Source organism: Nipponia nippon, unplaced genomic scaffold (genome assembly GCF_047370975.1).
Source record: "Nipponia nippon isolate SJK-2023a ecotype South Korea unplaced genomic scaffold, ASM4737097v1 scaffold_4, whole genome shotgun sequence".
Lineage (NCBI taxonomy): Eukaryota > Metazoa > Chordata > Aves > Pelecaniformes > Threskiornithidae > Nipponia > Nipponia nippon.
In genome coordinates, this window is record NW_028262358.1 from 23651637 (window position 1) to 23670099 (window position 18463).

The following is an 18463-nucleotide window of genomic DNA, read 5'->3' on the forward strand; positions in this document are numbered from 1 at the left end:
GATAGTCTATACCAGAAAGTCATATATTCTCTCTGTGTTTTTTGAAGTGCTGTATCTATTGAAATATTTTTTAAAACCTTTCTTTTTAGGAAGGCATCAATTCTGTCTAAAAATTGGTACTTCACTTCCACTTCAGACCATGGAAAGTGCAATCAGCTTAAGCCCATACTAATTAATCCATAACTTGAGGAGGGATATGTTTTCTTAACATCATAATTGCAAATATATTGTTAACTTACTTTCTGATCTTGACAGTTGTTGAGGGCTTGAAATACTCATTGATTTTCAAGGAAATTCAAGTGTTTGTTTCCTATAGGGGTTGAGCTGTAATTAAAAAGGAAACCCTTTAAAAGCATATATGGCAAATGTACACTTTACCATATTGAAAAGGGGGACCCATTAGGCATCCATCCTCCCTTAGTGCCTTTAAATATTTTCCCCATATTGACAAATTTGGTTTCTGTGTTGTGAGTAATCAAGCACTGAAATGAAGCCAGCCCCTGTACCACAGCACCTTTGTGAACTCTCGGCCTGCAATTTTTCTGCTTCCCACCTTTAGGCACTTGCCTTATGTGGTACTACTTCCTCATGCAATCTGGGTGCTCTTTCACATCCTGAAGTCCAGTGAAAGCCTAATGTCTCCAACAGGTAGGGACAAGCCAAGAGGAAATACTCAGTCCAGGATCCCAGGCAGAATTTAGGCTGTGTGAATCCATGCCCTTGTATTCATGCTTTCAGTTCCTCTATGTGAGAGTGCAGAAGCTCCTGTAACCAAGACCAACAGCTGCAGCTCAGGAAGGCCATTGCAACAGGGTTCTGCTCTCCAAACCTGCATATCTTACTGTTCTGTAGAGATGACTAGCAGCTGTGAGGTGATGGAGAAGCTGGTACAGTTATCGTCAAAACTCTTAATACATACATACTGATCTTACAAAGGCTTTTGATTTTAGGAAAATTTGAGTTGATTATTCCTGTGGAGAGGAAAATAAGCTTTTCTCATTCATCCAAACATTCACAGGCAAAATGGAAGCTTCTACTTTGAAATGTGGAGATTTCTTAATGTAATTCTTTTTTCATATTTTTAAATTTAGGTAAAGTATTCATTCTTATTTTCTCTTTTCTTTAAATTAGTCTCAAAAATTTCCCACCTGCCTTAGATGAAAGAGAAAACGGGGGGGTTTTATACTGAAAATTATTAGACTTCAGTGGCCTGAGCTGGTGGTGCCAATACCACCAGCAGAAAGGTGTTCTAATAAATGCAGAAAGGTTATAGTATGGTATAGTATAGTATAAGCAGAGATGGTAATGATCAGATGTGACCCAAATGCCAAGGGTTTTTGTTGGTGGAAACCTTATTGTTGTGAAGAAACTTCAGAAAAAAAGATTAGAGCAAAATATTCCTCTATTCTTAAATGCTGAGCATTTGATGGACTACGAAAAGGTGTTTGTTACCTACCAGGGTTACAAAGGGAAAATGACTTTGTAGATATCTTTAGAAATCAAAAAATGTATAAATCTTTGCACTGAGCTTGGCATTGAGGATGTACATCTGCATTTTCTGCAGCACTAGATACTTGACAATGTTAACAAATTGTGTTCATATAATTTTCCTAGCAGAATCTAATGGTTCTCATCATGAATCTTTAAAAGGAAGATATTCTTATTAAGACTCAGCTGTATGAAACTTATTTTTCTATGTCAACCTGAAAGAAGTGTTTCCAGTTTTTCAGGAAAGAGATGCTGTCAACTATGTTACAAGGGCAGATCCGCAACTGAGTTAAACGAGTATAGAGTTATCCTAAATTACATGCCCAAGAGTTTAAAAAACTGTGACAGACTGCTTTGTACCAGGTTTCTGGGCAAAATATTAAGGAGAGCATTGGAAAAGGTGAGAAGAGCTGCCTTCACAATTTTGTCTAAGAGCGTGGACTAAGCTTCAGCTTATTCAAATTGTTGTTTGACCTGTGTGGAAAGGCTGATCCTAGAAAACCAGGATAGAATGGGAGCCTTGTTTTTCTGTGAGGAAGAGGCAGATGTTTGACATCTGTGCAAACAGGGCTTAGCATATCTGAACTTAAAAAATGGGAGAATCCCAAATTAGTACCTGTATTTTTTATGTTGCTCTAAACCATTAGTAATTACAGTACACACTATGCACAGCCATGCACAATTATTACATTTTAGTGAAAAATTGGCAAAGTTTTTTTGTCCTTTTTATCCCTATGACTACTACTGCTTGTTTTAAATGATAGATCATGATAATAAAAGCAAAATCCATCATAATATCAATATTGTACTAATTGCCAAGTGAAACAATTTGAACAAGAAAATCCACAGAATTGTACATAGAGGATAATTGCAATAAGATGTATCACTGCAAGAAGCTGAATCACTGAGAAGGAAATACTTCTTATGTTAGGTTTAAGATGCAGTTCTCATGGTTACTTTTCATACAGTTTTTAGCTATAGCCATGTTTAAATACACCAGTTTCCAACCCTAAGGATTTACGTTCCTTTGTTTTAGGTCCTGCTCAAAGATGACAGGCAGCTTTTGCCTTAAAGGACAAACAATAGAAAAATTCTGTAGTCCTCTGGTATGAGCTTATTTCCCATCTTCCAGTTGCAGTGAAATATATATAAATACCAAATGAACGCAGTCTGTTCTTTCACTAGAGTGTTTTGGAAAGAAGGGTTTGCTATCCAATATAATGTTAGGGCTAGATTTATGTATATTATAACTCAGAATGTCACAATTCCTCTTTTTTTTTTTGTGAAGCAGAGACTTATTTAATACCATTGTGAGCAATGAAAAGTTAGTCTTCACCTCTTTGCAGTTAGAATTCGTTATCTGAAATGTCTTGCATGTGACCCAATGAGACATGCCCCAGTGTCTCTTTCTTATTTTAGGGTCTTGCAATACCATGCTACAGTTCCAGGCCCATATTTGGTTTAGCAACACATCCAGCTGATAAGGGGTACAGGGAATAACATGTTTTCCAGGATGGTGTGTAAAAAACTCTTGCTGCCTCAGGCTTTATTGTGGCCTGAGTATGCATTTAAGTAAACATATATTGGTGCACCTAGCACTAGAGGGCAGAGTACACCAGTTTTACAGGAGAAGCTGCCTTTCTCTAAAAGTTGTAGGCGTATAAGAAAGAACATTTGATACACCTGAATTGGCAACACTGACATTGCCAGTGACCGGTACTATCGTAATTAATTCTGCAGACCCAGAATGCAGATTCAGCAGGCACAAAACCAAAGGGCAAATGGGCTGTCTGAGCCTGGCATTCCTGTATTTCAGCTTCAGACAGAAAGATCTGGTACACTCATTGGACTCAATAATACAGATCTGGGGAATTTAGAAGGGAAGGGGGTGAGGTAAGGGTAAAAGCATTATGTTTATTTGTAGCAGCTCTGTTGTATCATTTTCTATTGCAGTGCATTAGTGCAGTGTTAAATAAAATCTGCTTATTTAAAATCCTTTTAAATAGTGTTTAAATATTTCCTGCTGATACAATCTGCTAAAGTAGTTATCCTTGCTGCAGATTTCAGTTAACCTTGTCGCAGATATTAAGCCTGAAGCTACACAGACTTTTAGGGACCTTGATTATAGAGCAAAACCTAATGGTGTCATTATAAAGCCACAGCTGGACAAGCTTCTGGAGTCCTTGTCCTTTGATCAGATTTGGGTAACACAGCAAGCCAGGAGAGAACTCACACTAACCCTGCTGGAATTGCTGAGCTCTCAGGTTGCTTGAGTACTGCTTTCTAAAAATTAAAATGCAACACAAATTATAAAATGAGAGTGATCGGTACCTCCTAATCTTCTGTATATACCAATGCAAACTGGAGCAAATAGCTTCTCCAGAACTAATAGCTGTAGAACAGGGAGAGTCCTTTTTTCTCCTTTTGCTTCTGGCAGCATAGGAAATATTTTGGCTCTGGGCTCTGTTTTTAAACAAAGAGAATAAAAACATTGATTTCCAGGCTTGTCTAAATCCCATGACAAGAATTAAAACCACTAAAAAATGTAAAACTCCCAGATTATTTTGTCCTGTGATCTTACTTCAAAATTAGTTGTCAGAATTAGACATATATAGGCTTCTAGTTCTTTATTTTCTCCTTCACAGATATCTAGATTGGTCAGCAGATTTAAAGATGCTGAGATCTCTTCAAAAGACAGTGCGTACTGAGGAGGACAGATTTAAATCAAGGGTTCATTGAGTTCAATTTGTAAAATTTAAATACAGCCTTTTTTAGTCTTCTTTTTTTATTTTTTTTTTTTCAAGCAGCAGAGCTTACTGTCCACACATTATCGTCTTGGAGGTGTTCTGAACTGTCATGTGGATTTGCAGGTCTTCTCCAAGACATCCCCACTGCAGTTAGATAGCAGCAAATTCTTATTTGGCACTTTCTGAGATCAGTTTGTTGTAATGTTGTCTGTGCGAACTTCTCTTGGGCCAACCGGCCCCATATTGTGCATCTTGTACCTTCCTTTGGGATTTCTGAAGGGCGTAATTTGCTTCTCTGCATTTTGTCTTCCATCAGCGAGAACTTTATAATAGGGCCCTATCAAGTGATACAGTTTCTCTTTGTGAGCAGTTGTCATGTGGTGACCGCTGTTTGCTATTGAATATTGAGAGGTCTCCTTAGATTTATAAGAACTAGAATATGCTTTCTTGGCCATGTTGTGCTCATAGCCTGAAATACTCTTTGTGGGATCTTATTTTCAGCAGTATATCTGGTAATTGTGGTTTGCCTGAAGCTAGTAAGGCGAAGTGGTGGGTTCTATTCTGGTTTTAATTTTGCTGATAAAACGGACTTATAGTTTAAGTCAAGATTTCATCAATCACACTTGTGTTAAGTGCTTTAGAAAGCATCAGAAACTGTGCAAGGTTTTATGTTCAACTTATAAATCGTATGATTATAAATAAAGAAAAGCACCTCCACTTTCCTGAGAGTTTTTCGTTTTGGGGTTTTTTTAGGGTTTTTTGGTTGTGGTTTTTTTGGTTTTTTGGGTTGTTGTGGTTTTTTTTTTTTTTTGCAGGATAATTTTGAAATGCTTGGTAAATGATTTATGCTTAGTTTCAGGTAATGCTGGACTCGTGTAACTAAAGATATGACGCCTCTTGCACAGATGGACTAAGGCCAAGCCTGCGGCTTCTGTTTGAATCTCTTGATATCCATTCATAAGGATATACCTCACTTAGCTCTAACTTAACAGGCTTGGAAAGAGTGGGGCAGCCTTCTTGATATTGCAAGCTGCATAATGAAGCTTCTCTCTGGGATTTTTCTTATGCCCTGGAAAACACACTCATATTTCTCCTTACTCATTTAGGACCATTTGGCCTCCTGAACTGCCAAATGCTTGATGTATATTTAAGATAGATATTTTCTTCCATGATGCTATTACAAATCGTGTTGGATTATCAGCTGTGATAATTATTCTGACTGAGCAGTACATGCATTCCTGTTTGGCTTGCACTAGACACAGACCCTTCTCTCTATACCTGATGTGTCCCAACCTTCCTTTAACACTAGAGGAATGTTAATAAATGGCGACAACGTACAGGCAGGTAACACCACAGTAATACTTCTGGAGGGTTCCCCTTTTTCTTGGTTTTACCAAATGCATGGGCACAAAGGTGTCGAGTCATTAACCATTACTTAAATATTTTCAGCATTTTATTTACTGAAAAAACAGAAAGCTATAATGAGATAAATTTATGAAAAGGGGAATCTTTGATGTTTGCATATGTTTCAGACTTGTTTCACTAAATCTGATCAACTTCTTTACAACTTGTATTTCTAAAATGCTTCACCAATTAATGTCTTTTCCTGTTACTGTAAGTCCAGACCTTCTTGAGTATTTTTCATCTCTCACAAGTCTTGTCTTGTGTGTGAACAATACAAGTCTGAGTGTTACAAGGCCATAAAATAGTTCGATATAACTTTGATTTCAAAAATATTTGATGGTTTGTATGATTGGAGGAGGATTCCTGTATTTTCAAAATCTGTTTCCCTATTCTCCTAAGTTATGTGAAAATATATGCAAGGCATAAATCATGTCACAAAAAGCATGAGAGGCATTCTAGGACACTTCCTTTCCTGTTGAATCACTGCCAGAAATCTAACCTAGGTTTCTACTCTGATTGCCTAAATTGTTTACATAAACCTTAATAGCCTTTTAGTCAGTACTGAACTCCATCATGTTTTCCACTAGTCTTCCATGAAATATTGTATTTTTATGACAATCTATTTCTGATTGAAGCGTTTTACATAAATTGTAGTTGGACTTTGGAAGCTGCTGGGGGTTTTCTCTTTTTTCTTTCTTTCTTTTCCATGGTTTTTATTGTATAAATAGAGTGACACATTAAAGTGACGTGTTACAGGGAAATAAACTAGTGCATGTGAAAAAATATTTAAGTGAACATAAAACTAAACATGTAAGAACAACATCAGATTAGTGTTCATTAAGTAAGGCTTAGACTCATGGTCTTAAGAAGAATGGAAAGGTAGATGATAAACATCGTTATTGTTTCTGTGATGGCTACTTTGAATATACCATGTGCCTTTATTACAGAGACACATTTAAGTCACATTTACAGTATGTGTATCTTGATTTCTTTTTCTGCATGTCTGGCTATGTTTATGGCTACGTGTAAATAAGCATCTGGATTTCTAATTTAAGAATCGTGCTGTTCAATCATTTTGGTAAGGAGTGGTGCTGCACAAGGTCTACGCATGTAAGAGAATAAGGGATCAGGTGGGAAAGAGTGAATTTTTACACTGGTGATAATATACTGCCTGTGTTCTGTATCTGGAAATATATCATTAGCAATTTCCAATTCTAATTTGTGTTTTAATCAATTCAGTCACTAAGTTTCTCTGTTCTTTCTGTGAGCATACGTGGTTTCCATCAACAGAGGTGCATAAATATATAAAATTTTATACAAATATCTTGGGGAGACTTATAATGTTTTTATTTTAAAATAGTTGGTATAAATTGTCTAGTTGGTATAAATTAGAGTTGGAATCAGTGCAATACAGATAGCTGGGGCAGCTAAAACAGCTCTGCCAATGGTTGAAAGCTTTCTTGTTAGGGCAGTGGGTGAATAGCTTTGCATCACCTCTGCTAGTCAGTGGAAAAGGTTATTCAGAGGTGACTAGAAAATCTGGCTTACTAAAAGCTTCTGGGTCCTCATTGCTTACCTTTCCAGGATCATTGGCTAGACTGGGTGAGTTCAGACAAAGGATGAAGTGATGAAAATTTCCACAGTCTATTCTAGGAGAAATGTAGAAAATGACAGAAAGTATCAATAGTGGAAAGTAACCCGTGTTGGTACAGTATGTCAATAGCTTCCTTTTGAAAGCTGAATTTATACTCACTTCAACTTTAGAGCTATTTATGAACACTTAATTTTAATATTGTTAGTCATTTGTTTTCTGATCAAGGAACAATAATTTAATTCAATTTACAAGAATGTTCACATATTCTCATGAGCTGGCATGCTAGCCTTTTCATCAGCTCAAGGATAAGAATGCTCTCCTACATATCGAAATAATTGTGGTACCTTTTGCTATTCTTAAAAGTTAGGGTAAAAGTATTATTTTCATTTCAACTAATGTGTTTCAAATTTTTGAGATATGACTCTTGGGATTTAATACCATTGTTGCAATGTCACATAACAATTTTTAAGCTGTTAAATTGTACTGGGAAGTAAAATACATGTATAATTGAAGTCATTTGCCTAAGTTTACAGGCAGAGATAAAGTACATAGAAAGTTAGTCAAGGAAAACTCAAAATAAAGTGAGGTACACTGAAGAAATCAAAAGATTAAATAAATAAATGTTACCAGAAAAAGAGAGGTACAAGTCTTAGCTTAACTGTGAAAAGAAGTTGCATGGCAGAGATTGAGGCAGAATAAACAAATGGTAGTTAGAACTAGAACATAATTTAAAATATTTGGACGCAGAACAAAGGAAAATCCAGGGAACTAAACAGACTAAGTTCAAAACAGTTGAGAGAAATTACAAGATGACTTCCTCCACCAAAGAGCCTGTTCCTAATGATGCCTCTTTGGGAGGTACATTAATCAACACTGTAGTGCTCCAGCCAGAGAACCAAAAAATATCAAAGCAACTAGACTAAAATCATTCCTTGTTCCTACACCTTATCACCAGGTAACAGAGTGCTTCTTAGAGGTAGAACTGTTGTGGGGGAAAGCCACGGGCTCTGCAAAATCTGTGGCATTCACATGCTATCATATAAATTGTGGTCTTCAGCAGAGAAGCTGAGGACATGAATGGGCATAGAGATTAGTCTACTCCTCCAGGAGATCCAACTAGAGGAGCAGTATGTCACGTTAACTATGAAGCGAAGGAAGTTTCAGTTACAAGTTCTGCGTTCTCTTTGTAATTTAGGTAGAGGACTTCAGTTTACTCTGGCACCTTCTGAAAGCATTGCCGTTTAACATCCGCCTCTTACAGTCATGTCCCTGAGTATCGCAAGAAAATTCAGAAAGGTGACACCAATACTGTAACAAAAAGGAGATACATTCCCAACAATGACTACTAACATATAGTGTCTGTTGCTTTTCTGCAAGAAAGAAAAAGTAGTGATTATAAAATCAGAACAGCCTTGCTGGAAGAAAAAAAAAAGAACTGTGGAGCAGTGGGACTGAAAAATATACTATGTTCTACATATACGAGATTGGAGGGGGGAGAGGGTTGGGGTGAAGTACGAAAGCCTCTTAAGGGTTTGCCACTTGTGAATTATGCATCTCACTCTCACTAGTAGGCGTAAATGCATAATTCTAATCTGTTCTTATTACTTATTTATAACATGCAGTAGAATGTAAATTCTATGCCTCCTTTGTAGAAGCTTAACATGCCAGTTAAGTTATGCAGATATTTCAGGGAGCCTAAATAGACAACTTTCTTGGCATAGCACACTGTTGTCAATTAAAGGGCATAAACTTCAAACAATAAATTAAACTAGCTCTCCCTCCCCATTTACAGGAGGAATATAGACAGGATGTAAGAAATAAGGGAGAGGATCAACAGATAATAAGAGCAGCATTCATCTTGAAATAAACTACTCTGCATTATTATTATTTATGGTAGTTACTGTTATTAATAAAGTACGTGTGGGATAGAGAAAAAGCCTGCAACAACCACTGAATTTATGAGACTGGGGACAGATGTATGCTCTTTCTTTTATATCGCTGGCACTGATCGATTTGTATTTTTCCCTGATGATGGTTTATGCCATTATAACTGTTTGGTGGCTCCTTACTATTGAGTTATGGTTGCAAAGCACTTCAAAAAAGAGAACAAGCCTCTGAACATTATATCCTAATCTGCACATCCTATAGATACGCCATAATACAGAGCAGCTGACTGCACCACCTGTGATCTGTGTACCCACAAACATGATTTATTCTGGTAATCCCAGTTTAATGCATCACATCAGATTGTGGCAGTTATGTTATCTGATGACATTACTGACACTATATGACATAACTGGGTAGTGCAACATGTCAAGTTGAAAAAAAACTTTGGGCTTTTCAGGGTTTTGTGGGTTGGTTTGGTTTTGGTTTTTTTTTTTTTTCTGCTGTGTTTTAAAAACAAATATACAGCAAGTAAACTTAAAAAAAAAAAAAAGAAAAGGGGGGGGGAAAAGAAGTCCCAGTAATTTTCCCCAACTACATGTTGACCATATTAATGACTCAACAGCTGGGACTGGTTGTTCTGGTAAAGACAGAGCAGAGCAGGTAGAAGTACAGTGTATTTTACTATGCTGCTAATTCTGTGGCCAGCTGAAAACTAGCTCAGCTTTTGTAGTCTTGCAACAGATTTAACTTGCTATAAATTTTCTTGTTTAGGAATGGTGCTCAGAACCTGAGTCCTCCCACCATCCTTGTTCCAGCACTACAGTAATGTTTTAGCAAAATCCTTTATTCTCTGACTATAATTCAGATATACAGAGCTGTTCTGATCCTGGGAAGGTGATAATATCTCTTCTACAGAAACTCTTAAATCACATGATGCCTTGCCTGGATGGTGAGAGTTGTTCTCTAATCATCTTGCATGCTGGGTACTATACAAAATGGTGGAACAAGTTACCCATAATGGCTGTAAAATGCATATATAGCTAAAGAAAGCTCATAACCTATAAAGCACTAATCTGTAACCTCTAGTTGATAGCAGTGCAAACAGCCATTGTCATATTTTTCTGGTTTAGATTCCAATTTCTAGTCTGAGTGTGCTGTCTCACGTTTCTGCTTGCTTGATGAATTTTTTGTTATTGAATATTTTGTTGATTAAAACAATTGGTTTGAGGTTAAAATGGTATTTTGCAATTTAGTATGCATATTCGATTTTAACAAGTAAAAATCTACTAGTAAAATTATTTACTTTTTGTCAAAGAAAATATTTCTTTTGGAAATTAATTTCTTTCCTCGCATCCCTCTTTTTCTTTGCTTAGGCAGGAAAACTTAAAAAATAAAATACAATGTTGAAGAGTTCTAAGTAGTCTCGGATACAGAGAGAAGCATAGAAATCTTGCAGGACTCTGTTCTACAGATTTGCAAATTACAGTGATGCTTATAAAAATAATTTTAAAAACACAATGTTGATATTTAATGTTTCTCCCCCAGAATTTGATTTGTAAAGATAAACCTGAATCTTTCTTGTCAGCAGTAGATGTTCCATGATTTTGAGTGGTGTGACTTTCTCTCAAAATTCCACTTTCTAAATTTATTGGATGTCCTTTTTTCCCCCTGTATTATTGAAAGGGAGTTCATGGGAACACAGAGTCCTAATTGCTTTTCTATGTAGCACTTACTATCTTATATACCTGTATGGTGTGTCATCATCTTTGTTTCCTTTTCTCAGGTTGTTTTTTTCAGCCTCTCTTCCTAAGAGAGTGTTTGTAAGCCTGTGCTTTCTCACTGCCATTTTCCAGACAGACTTTATTTCTGCACTCTGTAATATATGCTATTCCAGATGAGACTGCACTATTGATTTATATAAAATGGATAGTAATAGTCGCTGTATTACTTACCATATATTCTTATATAACTTAACATCTTACTGGCTTCTCTTACCACAGCTGCACATTCATACATGTTCTTCAGTGGGTTGTAAAAGTGGCACTCAGGCACTTCTCTTGACCTGATACGATTAACTCGGCACCAAATGTAAGGTGGATCTGAATTTTGTTTCTCCCACTGCAGCAAGATGGGAATTACTTGGGAATACAGGATGTATTTCTGTTAGTGAGCCAGGGGGTTCTTGGTCATACTAATGTGAATCCAGAGTAGTTCCAGTTTTATAGCAGCAGGAATCTGAGATTCAAATTTGCAACGTAGTTGCCTAGTGCAAATATGTTTTCCAGTTGTGAATATAAAGCTGAAGTAATACAGAGGTAAAATGTTCAAAACACTTTTCTTCCCTTTTCACTTTTTTAGGCTCGACATTTACTGAAAGACCATGGTTCTTATGATGTATGCTAACAACTCCCCTCTATTTAAGCTGATAGCAATACAGTGACTGGATTGGAAGCATTCGTGAATGGAATTTTTCATTTAAATCTTAAAATAGGGCTGCATCATGCCATATGATGTGCAAAGAAATGCCAAAGAGAGAAATGAAACTAAGATAGTGATATTGGTATGACCACAATTACTTCCCTTCATGTGCCTGCTAAAAATTAATGTGCTCTGTCCTCTTTCTGCTTTCTCCCTCTCTGACCTTCAAACTCACCTTATTTGTCCAGTTATAATTGAAGTAAACTAAGGAGACAATGCATGGTTTTAATTCTAGCAAACAAAGACATGGAAGTTCATTAGGTTCATCTGATGCTGAATATTCGCACTGACTGGCTATGTGTTGTTTTGGCAGCAAGAAAAGCCTTTAAAAAAACTCCCAAAACACCCGTATATATTTCTGACGGTGACTAACGATGATGGACCAGGAGAACGCTTTAGGGACGTTAGGGAAGGAGGGTTCCAAGGAGCTTCACGCATGCATGGTGATTCTTCTGTGGTCAGTGACATGAGATGTCATTAGAGTCACACAAGGAATCAGTAGACTAATTGGTGGTAAAGTATTAAGAGAAGTTTAGATGTACTTCTCTGATGTTTCCCTTCAACTTTTTCTAAACAATGTGGTATGTGGCACTCTGCGTGATTTGAGTTTTCTTCAGCTGAGCACCTTTAGGATTTCAGGCTAGCGTGTCCTAACTGGAGGGCAAGAACAGCCTGGAAAATGTGCCCATAGTAGCTATCCCAGGGACACGGTTTTAAAATAAAAGACTGGAATCCTTGTATTCCAACTTTTGCAATGGGAAAGGAATAATATGCATGTTGAGTTAAAAAGATGTGTGCCTTGCTAGGGTAAGGTTAAAACGAATAGTTTTACCAAAAAAAAAAAAAAAACAAACAAAAAAACCAAACACAATAATCAGGAATGGATGCTAATGTGTCCTTGTGAATTGGCCAGGATGAAACAGAACATTTGAGGGATGAGTTTGTGCTCAAAGAATTTTGTGCTCAAACAAGAGTTTGGGCTGATAAATGGCAGAAAAGTTTTATGTGCAAGAGTTAGGGGTTGTAAGAGCATAAATAAGAGACACTGTTACTAAATGTGAAAACAAATAGACTTTATAATCTTTGCTGATAAAACATAATTATATTTAAAAGCATTAAAGTACTTTGGAGCTACCACTTTTCCAAAAGTGGAACTGTAGTTCTACCATGTGCATGTAATAACTTCATTAATTGTTTGCAATCATTGCAAACTGAAATGATTAAAGCTCCTTTTCTTTCACATTTGTGTCAAAGGGTTTTTCTTCTTGAATATAACTTTTTTACACAGTCCAACACGAGTCTTATGTTTTTGGTGCTCCCATATGATACATGGTTTTGTGTTATGCTCTTTAATTTCTCAGATGGGGCCTGGAAGTTGTACCTTTCCTGAACTCTTCTGAAGCATATAAATCTCAAATGGAATGAGGATTGACTCCTTTATGAGTAATTTGGAAAACCAGCGATATTCACTGCTGAGCAAATAGCTTCTAAAACACATCAGCTTTTGTTGGCCAGCTAGAAGCAAAGTTGTTTCATCCATATGCCATTGTGTCAAAGTCTTTGCTGGTTAGAGAGCAGAACAACAGCTTATGGTGCTTCCTGAAAATAATTATTTCTGACCCTGAGTTTATTTGTCTCTCTTTATTTCTTGCCCTTGTTTTTAGTGGCTACACAAAATTCTTTTAATTCTCACTCTGGAACATTCTTAGTTATTAATTAATATCCAGTAGGATTTGCTGCTATCTTGGAAGATATCTCTTTTCTTCAATTAATGGGCCAGTTCCACATGTGAAAGGCCATTCATTGCTAGTTTATACCATTAGGTACATGAGCACACTGTTTTCTTGGGCTTGATTGAGTTGACTGAAGTAGGCACGTGGTGTCATTTGTGATGCCCTGTTTTTTCTGAAATATTTTCAAGGGAGTGATGAGTATGGCATAGGGTTCACAGGAGATCTGTGAAAAAGATGCAGCATTAGTATAATACCTTCCCAGAGAAGGTTGTACACTAGTGATCATTCTTTGAGAGTCAATATAATTAAGTGATTGGTGCTTTGTATATACAGAAAGCAGGATATACTGTACTAAAATTTATATATGAGTTGTTGCTTGCTTTCAGAAAATGGCGGAAGGGAAAGAACTGCTAATGATGTCTGATGGAGCAAGCCTGATAATACAATCTTGGCACTTTATGAATTTGTTTGGGGGTTTTATTTGGTAGTGCATAAAAATCAGATGGGGACATCGTTGTATTTGGTGATGCAGATTTATGGTCCCAAAGAGTTTACCCTCTAATTAAATATTAAGTTACTGTGAGTTAATTTAACAAACTATGAGAAAGAAGAAGAGAGAACAGAATAAGGATGTGAGTAATGAGTTGAAGTAGTCGTACAGTCTACCTACATAAACAACGTGGTGATTGGAATTCTTTGGAAGTTTTTCATCTTCATACTCTCTCAGCAGGTTTTCTTTGTTGTGCTGCTAACAATCCCTTGCTACAGTGCTGCCGTATTATTTTCCCTTGAATATAGCAATGGGATAGCTATTGTCTCAATTATTTTCCTGAGAGAAACTATGTGGGGTTCCTTACACAAGTCACGTTTCAACTGAGCGCTCACCAAGACAGGACATTGCCATTTCTGGTCCTTACAATACCTGCCTGAAACCAGGGAGAGTGGAAATAGGGTGGAAGAGGGGAGGGAAGAAGAGTATGTGACTCTCTTGCTGTAAACCTGAATACAGAATGCTGCATGTTACAGATAAATTAAAACATTGCAGACATTATTACTATGTTATTTTTGAACTGTGATATACTCTGACATCTCAACGGTAAAGCTCATGTTTTGAGTCAAGTTCTTAAATCTTTAATTTTGGCGTTGTGTTTTTGTTTGTTTGTTTTTTTTTTTTTTTACTCTATTATGTTTTCCTTCTCTATCTTAGTTACATCTCTCAAATTCTATGCTAAAAGTAGCACTGTAGTGTTGCATATTATCTTTCAATGACTACCCATTAAATTTGATCAAAGCAAAGTGAGTGTTCTTATTGACCATGCAAACAGGGTCATTCTTTATTCTTTCTGTCTCATGCATTGATTGTGCTATCAGGACTTATGCTGGTGGTTATTAGAAACTGCAATATATACCAACCACTATAGTTAGATTTACCATGATATTTAAGATAGTTGCCTTGGTTAGTGTGGGAAGTTCCACATATACCACATATATAATAAATGTAGTGGTATGCAAATGTCAATTTTAATGATAGCCACTATAGTTAGCAATTCTCTTGCTGACATGTGAGCTAGAAAAGAATTTAGTTTGTTTGTATTGCCTCTGAGGTCAAAGAGATGAAAAGGCACATTGATCCCTTCTCTACCTGTCCTTCCCCTCCCTCTCACCTCCCTTTTTTGGAGGGGGGAATTAAGTAATGGTTTTAAAACAGATATGTGGGGTTTTATTGTATTTATTTTTCTTCTTTTGTTCTGTTTTTGACATGAAAAATGCAGAATTATTTTTTTTAGCTACCTGCTACCTTAATAGGATGATTTGAGAGAATCCTGTACCCCCAAGAAAGTCTCTTTTTTCTTTGCCTTTTGGTGCTCTTTGCCCTTCTGAGTCAAGAAATGAGTACAAGACCAAATCCTGAATTGAGGTTTTTCTCAGTAAACCTCTATAATTTTTAAGTTTAGCTTTGTTTGGGTAAGAAATAAGTGATTTAAGAGAGCAGTTATTGGAAAATTGCAATAAGAAGCATTTGATATTATTTTAAAGTAACACAGGGGACTGGAATTGTGGAACACACAGGAATATAACCTGATCAACCAAATGTGTAAGAAAAAAATTTCAGTTTTTGCTGTGAGTTAAAAAGAAAATAATTGTCTGCTTATTGGGTTCATTCTGAGATCAATGAAATTCTTCCAGCAACAGCATGAAATCAATTGTAAAATAACATATGATTCCTGCCCTATATTGTAAATTATAGTTTGTTTGACATTAATCACTGAGTTTTCCGTGCACTGGGGTCCATTTTCTTGTAACGCAGTTCTGGATAATGTTTGTGGATCCTTTTCTAATGTGTTTGAGAGCGATCTGTTTTTCATGTCCACAATTGCCTACATTTGATCTTATGCAAATCATGCAATCAAGCAAATGGAAAAAAAGGCGTTGTTGCTAGAGGACCTTGACAAACAGTGGCTTTGTAGTTTTAAGAACCTCCTCCCTCCTCATTCAGGTTCATGTTTGTATCTGTAGTTGTTTGAATCCATTCATCCATTATGAAACACTTGAACTTTAAACAGGAAAATATTTGCCAAATCAGATTGTGACAAATAATTGTATCAATGTAATATGATTTTTGTTGTTCAGTTTGTCAGTTTCTGGTTCTAACCTTTTAGAAATACTATGTACACTATATTCGCATGCTCATCCAAACCTTGGTGAAGTCTATGGAGAGATTTTCATTGGCTGCAAAGCTCATCCTTTGAGTGACATTCCTAAGTCGCTCATTTTTATATTTTCTTCTCCTGCTCCTACTAATGTAATTTGTCTTTTTAGCCTTTATCCCACCAAAATCTTTCAGATTCCTTTGAAATTTTCTATCTGGCATTTATTAGTCAAAATACATTGGCATTATTAAATCAAGATGAGGAATAAAGCTTTCTTTTGATCCTGGTGACATGTTGCTTTTCTTCATATTTTGTCTTTCTACTCTTTTTTTTTTTAATCTCTCCTCTCCTTCCCTCCCCTCTCAGTATGCTTATCAGTTGATCCTAAAGGATCTTGCTGCTCATATGTCCTGTGTTTCCATTCCTTGTTATTCCTCTTCTTTTAAACTTTGCATATTTCCCTGTCTTGTCTTTTCGCTTTTTCCATTCCAGGCACTGAGACACATATGATAACTTATAGTCACTTGTTTTTTTTCAGGGAGGGAAATAAAACATTTTTCCATCTTCTGTTCTCTTCATCCTTGATAAAGTTCCTCTCTTCAAATTTAACTAGGTATTTCCAGAAACTCTTATGCATGCAAGTAGTCTCATCAGCTACAGTGTGCATCAAATAGGGTTTCAGTACAAGCTACCTTTTTAAAAAAAAGCAGTTCCTTGATGAGGAGTTTTCCTTAAAGGAGAGAAAAATACCCCTCCCCAACCTCCATCCCAAATCTGTGTACAAGGAAAACAGCCATTCACCACAAACAAATGGAAAAGGAGAAATCCACTTTTTTTCTCTTCTCCCTTCCCTTCTGTTATATTCATTGAAATGTGAAGCCCCACAATACAGTTTCAACTCAGAGAAGAATGCATATTCACTGTTTACAAGAATATGAATTAAACAGGTGCCAAGGATTGTTTTCAGTCGTTCATTTTAGGATTTCTAAACGTAAACCCATTCTGGTCATGTTTTTTCCCACCCAGCACATGGAGTATCTGATTCTTGTCTCACGGACTTCCATCTCCATCTGTACTTTTTGCGGCTTCTCTGACGGCAGCTGTGAGGAACAAGGGATCTAGGAAGTTGTACACTAATGAGGGCAATACAGTCGGTGCAGTGTGTGGAGTTTACTTTCTCTGCTTGCTGAGCCAGCTTGAGCACCTGCTCTGGAGTGTGCGTTCCCCCTCTCACCCACATAAGCACTGCTTAACCCTGGTAGAATCAGCCCCATTACGTTGATTAAACATGTCACTGTGTTACAGGCATTCACTTGATGATTTTTTTTTTTCAGTTATGGCATTTTTTTTTAACTCACACTTTGCCATGTGCTCCATAGAACAATACCAGTGATAATATCAGTGAGTGATACTGCGTTTTCAATAAAAATGCACGAGTTCATTCTCTCCTCACACAGAGTGGAGTAAATCAGAAGGAATTCTGTTGCAGCAGGGACTGGAGACATTATATGAGGGGAAAACTAATGAGAAAGAAGTTGGGTCTACATCATTTCTGCTTTAGTCATGCCTTTGTCATTCAGTTGCAATTTTTGAATTTGTGCTCCCAAATATTTTTGTACAAAATGATAGTTTGATACTATTTGGCTCTGAAAACACTAACATTTGTTATGTCTTCCAAAAACCCAGAACTTTTCTGGCATACTAAAAATGCGTATCTATAACATGCATTTTACTCGTATACCTTATACTGTTGCCAAAACCTCAGTTGTAAATTCCTTCTTAAAGGATTTGCTCGTTAAAATCAGTGATTTGTATTTTAATAAAAAATGAAAAGGATTAGAAAATTATGACTGCGTTACTTTCCTACTACATTTTTTTTCTGACAAACATTCCTTTATTAGTATAAGGAAGAATATATGCAGCTAAAGATTTTTTTAGAATCTTTATTCAGCAAAGATGCTACATTTTATTCACCATTTTCTGCAGTAATTGAAACTCAAGATAGCTTCATAATAAATAACCATTTAACAGTTGTTTTGCTATAGCATTAGACAGGTTGTCTTTACTGAAATATATTTTACAAATGTTGGGCATTCATGCAGCTGAAGGCAAACAGGCAAAGAGAGAACAGACCAGTATGAGTGGTGGCAACAATGAGCTTCCTTTGTGTTCATGCTTATAGTGAAACCTACATAGAGTGAATCATTGTATGTATTGATGCTTGACATTCATGTATCATACAGCACATTTAAAAAAAAAAAAAATCTGGCTGTGTTAATGAACCTGTACTTGTTTTTCCATTAATTTGATTTGATTTAATCATCTCTAAAGGTGTTCATTTGCCACCGTAGCAAATTGATATAGTATGTAGCACCTAAGAGGCTAACATCTTTGTTTTGTTTGGGTGGTGTACGTTCTCGTGTAAATGTACTGTACAATGGGGTCGCCTCAACCAAAGCATGCTCCGTAGATCTATTAGTA

The 18463-nt window shown here is 36.5% G+C and overlaps 1 protein-coding gene across 1 annotated transcript in view; it reads left to right on the forward strand.

The window, feature by feature from the left end:
• USH2A (usherin) overlaps positions 1–18463 on the forward strand; it is a 391921-nt gene that overhangs the window by 177716 nt on the left and 195742 nt on the right. The window lies entirely within an intron of this gene.